This window comes from Phoca vitulina, unplaced genomic scaffold (assembly GCF_004348235.1).
Source record: "Phoca vitulina isolate PV1807 unplaced genomic scaffold, GSC_HSeal_1.0 scaffold38, whole genome shotgun sequence".
NCBI lineage: Eukaryota > Metazoa > Chordata > Mammalia > Carnivora > Phocidae > Phoca > Phoca vitulina.
In genome coordinates this window covers 8,172,428-8,177,842 of record NW_022589741.1, presented here as the reverse complement: position 1 = coordinate 8,177,842, position 5,415 = coordinate 8,172,428, and positions in this window count along the sequence as shown.

Genomic DNA, 5,415 nt, shown 5'->3' with positions numbered 1-5,415 from the left:
AACATAGTGTTTTGTTTTTTTTTAGAATTTAAATTCAATCCAGGAATCTGTATCTTTTAATTGGTGAGTTTAATGTTTTTTATATATATTATAATTACTGTGCTATTAGAACTTATCCTGTTACCCTATTTCTACTTTCCATTCACTGTATTTTTTTTTAATACCCCCTTCCTGTTTTCCATAGAAAGATCCAGTTTTCTTCAGCTGGTTTAAAAACGTAACATTCTATATCTGTTCTTATAGTAAGAACAAAAGTGGCCATCACCCCTTACTTCTGATCCATACTTAGGTTTATATTTTCCCCTGTCGATTTCTTAACTTTGTCAATACCTATATTTTCCCTTTTGTAAAACAAAAACATTAGCACATTTTAATTTCTCTTTGATCTCCTCCAGGGCCACACATTACATGCCTCTGCAAAGTAAACAGAATATAAAGTGAATGGTGTCCCTTGCACTTGAGCAATCATGCTGATATTTTCTAGATATTTTGTTTTGGGTGGTTTGGGATGTATTTTCTCTTTCTTTTCAGCTTAAAGAAAATTCCTATCATAAACTTTACCCATGGGTCTGATCATCTTTTGCTCCTGTATTTCTTTGAATTCTCCCAGTTGCCCTTTTCATTTGCGTGCTTCCTCAAAGAGCAATTTTAATGTGAGGCCTTGTCTATCTGAGGATGTTTTTGTTATGCTACCATATTTAAATGACAGTTTGGCTGGATTTAAAATTATAGGTTCAATGCTCTTTTCGTTAATACTTTAAAAATATTTCTTCGTTGTTCGTTTGCATCTAGTTTTGCTGTTGAGAAGAATACTATTAATATGATTCCTGTTCCTCATCTGTTAATATACTTTTTTTTCTCCATAGGGTTTTAGATTTTCCTCTTTGTATGAGTTGTTTTTAAACTTCATTATAATGTGTCTAGGTGTTAGTTTTTCATCACCCCTAGAGTTTGACTGTCCGTTACTCTTTCCATCTTAGATCTTTCATAATTTCTTTTTAAATTTTAGGAATTTATCTTCATCATACTCAAGACAAGGACAAGACAAGAATAACCACAATCACCATTGCTGTTTATCATGGTACTCGCTAAACCTATAAGGAAAGGAATAAGAGATGTAAGGATTGGGGGCACCTGGGTGGCTCAGTTGGTTGAGTGTCTGCCTTTGGCTCAGGTCATGATCCCGGGGTCCTGGGATTGAGCCCGCATTGGGCTCCGCACTCGGCAGGAAGTCTGCTTCTCCCTCTCCCTCTGCTATTCCTCCTGCTTGTGCTCTCTCTCTCTCTCAAATAAATAAATAAATAAATAAAATATTTAATTAAAAAAAAAGAGATGTAAGGATTGGAAGGGAAAAGAGAAAACCGCTATTGTCAGCTGAAGAGATGATCATCTATCTAGAAAGATCATCATATTCAAGAGACAAACTGTTAGAACCAGTAAAAGAGTTTAGCCAGGTTGTTAGAAGTAAGATAAACTCACAAATTTTATTAGAATGTTTCAACAACATCAATAACCAACTCAAAAATACAATAGAAAGTAAGATGCCATTCACAATGTCAACAGGAACTATAAAGCAAATAAGAATAAACTTATCTAGGAATACACCAGACTTCCATGGAGAAAACTTTAAAATTATAATAATAAAGAATATGGAATATGATCTCAATAGATGGAGAGCTACCCCCCACTCAGCTGGGCCAAATTAATCTTATAATGATATCAGTCCTCCTTAAAGCAATCTATAAATTCAATGAAAAAACAATAAAAATTCCAGTTGAATTTTTTTGGAGGAACTTGATAAACTTGTTCTAAAATTTTAAGATGTGCTATAATAAATAATAGTGAAAACTTTCAAGTGTTGGTACAAGAACAGACAATGAGACCAATGAAATACAATGGAGTTTAAAGACAGGTCCATGTATATAAATTGGGTATTTCTATTTAAAAAAAAAGGACACCACAAATAAAGTTAACAGATGCCAGATTAGGAGAAGAAATTTATATTGAGTAAAACTGATAATATCTAGAATTTTACATGTAGAATATACAAAGAACTCCTAGTCCACAAGAAAATGACAGCAACCCCACTGCAGAAGTTGGCAAAAGAATAAAGAGTCATTTTAGAGAGGAGGAAATCCAGAAGGTTAACAAGCATATGAAGAGTATGTATTACTATGTATTAGTATTAGTAATGTAGAACAAAACCACAATGAGCTATCACTACATGTATTTGGTCAGCAAAAATTGGGAAGCTGGATGGTGCCAAGTTTGGTGGTGAAATGGAAATCTGTGAAGCTGGTGGGAGTCCTGGAGAGCAATTTGGTTGTATTTTGTCAGCTTAAATATATGCATACATAGTAATTCTACCTCTGGGCATATAACCCACAAAAGCATGCATAGCTGTGAAAGGATGCATCAAAATATTCATCGATGCTTTGATTGTGGAGGGAGAAGTTGGAGACAATCTGGTTAAGTAAAACACCGTGTTTGCATTCCAGGGGCTCCTTTGAAGACATCAGAAGAGACAGATGGAATGTCTACACAGCAGTGTGGATGGACCTTAAACATAGCGCTGAATGACAAACTCAGGAACAGTGTGAGCGCTTACAGTACAACACCACAGACATGAATAAAAAAAATCTGTGCATGCAAAACAGTACACATTTTGTAAGAACAGGTACAAATGTCTACAAATAAAAGGATTGACATCAACCAGATGAAAATACCTGCTTTGACTGGTATATGGTGGAGGTGAGTGGCGACAAGAGAAAGACTAGGCATGGAAGATGCAGGTAGGGAATGAATGAATGAATGGATGGATGAGTGAATGAGTGAATGAGTGAATAAGAGAGAGACCTGTTGGGGACCCATGATGATAAAGTGCCATGGCTGAAAAGGACGATGAAGGCCCAAATGGAAAGGGGAAAATAAGGCCTAGTCTGGATGATTGCACATAGTGAGTACAAGTAGATATACGTTGAATGAAGGAAGGAATGAAGTCTGTGGTAAATCCTTTTTGCAAAGCTAAGGATTCTTTTTTTTTTTTTTTTTAAAGATTTTATTTATTTGACAGAGAGAGAGAGAGACAGTGAGAGAGGGAACACAAGCAGGGGGAGTGGGAGAGGGAGAAGCAGGCTTCCCGCCGAGCAGGGAGCCCGATGCGGGGCTCAATCCCAGAACCCTGGGATCATGACCTGAGCTGAAGGCAGACGCTTAACGACTGAGCCACCCAGGTGCCCTGCAAAGCTAAGGATTCTTTTGCAATATGAATCAGTGCTCTTTACTGAATTATTTTAGGAGTTTTGATTTTGATATATGAAACTTAAAAAAAAAATGTGGGCACACCCAAATTTGAGACCTCTGGAGGCATTAAAAGAATTTTTTCTTTTCTTCGACTTCTTGAAGTATTGCATACACATGGACGCCTCCTCCCCTTTGGAACTATGCCATGCGGTTTGACTTTGGCTTCTCAGCCACAGAAAACGTCTTCCCAACAAATATTGGATATTTTGACCAAGTCTTGGTTCCCAAATCCCTGCTTATGTGTGGTCATTGATATCCAGAGTCTTTGCTGGAAGCACTGAGCTGGAATCTGGCTCCTGAGCTTTAAGGCTGTCAGAGGCCACAGGGCTTAGAGCTGGGCATGACGGGGGGCTTACCTACTGGCACATTTTTACCTGCTGTTGTGTAAGATCTGATTTGTCAGCACACCTCTAGATTTGTCATCTTCCTCCCTCCTTTCCAGAGGACAGAGAATTAGCCCAGATCTTCCATTGCTCTGTTCTAGGTTTTAAATATGACATTTGGCTTTCATTGACTTCAACGGAACAAATATCTGTCAGTGTGATTATTTAAAGCTCTGGCTCTAGTATGAGGAACTTGGGTCCCACAGCCAGCCTATCACCTCATAGCCCCGTGACACTGGGCCAATTAAATTTCCTGAGCATTTGTTTCTCCAGACCATATGGATAGAAGTCCCCTCACAGAGTTGTGGTAACTCAATCAGATAAGGTAGTGAAGGCTTAACATAGAGCTTGGTGCCTAGTAAGTTGTTGTTATTTTGATTGCTTCATGGAAATTATTACACTAGGCCTTGAGGAGAGCCCAAGATAAATAAGAAAATGTTCTTAATTTCATGGAACTTGGAGAAATAGGACAAAACTCAGAACAATGTGAGGCAGGACCAGTGAGGTCACATATCCTCCCAAGAACCCCGTGAGACATCCAGAGAACTGCTTCTTCATTTTATAAACAAGGAAACAGAGACCCAGAATTACGTGACTTGGTGAAGAGGACACAGCCAGTGAGAGGCACAGCCTCACTGGGGACCCACCCCTATGACTGAGCCAGGTTGGATGGATGTGCCTTGGTTTCCAGTGGACAGAGTTGTGTCAGATGGCTCTGAAGCTGGGGGGGGGGGTAGAGCCGCAAGGGGGCCTGCACTAGGGGGCTGTAGTCGGGGTCAAATGATTGGGTCACTGGGGCCTAAGCATGTGGATTCAGAAACACAGTGGCAGAAAGCTTCCAAATTGGGAGGGAGTCCACGGCCTAACCCCCATATGCTATGAGGTGGTGAACCTCAGTACTTTTCTTTTGAGAAGCTTTATGCTAGCAGGTGGGTGGGTACTAGGAAGGAGGCCCTGTTCATACTGTATCATTAAAGAGCATGGGTGTCTACTCCTCTCTTCCCTGAGTGAGTTGGCCTCTTTCTCCATGGGCATATGGACCATTGGAACCAGCGTCCTCCATATTTAAGCATGATTAAGCCTCGCCATTTTGGTAGTGGCTGGGGGGGCAAGGGAGGGGCTATTGTGTTTCAAAATGGAATAAACAGAAAAGCAGTATTAAAAGAATGAAGAGGTTGTTTAGTGAGGCTTGAAGAGACTACAGGTGTTTCCTCCTGTGTTGAGAACCGGTGACCCCCTGGGAATTGCATTTCCCGTTGAGCAGGGCCCATGGCGGACTGAGTCCTGCTGACATGCCCGTGGTTTAGAAGCCTCAATGGGCACCACAGCAGACCCAGAGGCGTCCAGGGGTCTTTTGGGCTCATCATGGGTGTGGAGGGGTCCGAGACTTGACACGCGTGCTCACACAGCTCACACCCACAGACGTGTTCACCCTCATCACACGCATCAGTCCGCGCTCCGGGGCCGCGTCTGGACGACCACGGCCTTCTGTGCTGTGCTGTCGTTCAGATCCAGCTGGCTGGCTCCGTGAGTCGAGCGGTCTGGAGCCGGGGGGCCTCCGAGGGCGCACACAGTGGGGTGACAGGCAGCCTTGCTGAAGAAAAAGTGCACCCGTGCCTGAGGTGGGAGGATGTGATGACGCGGTGGCCCCGCGCAGCGGGAACTCGGGCCTTTAAAAAGCTGAGGAAACATCCTCTGAGCAAGCGGTGGCTACACTGGAGGAAAGCAC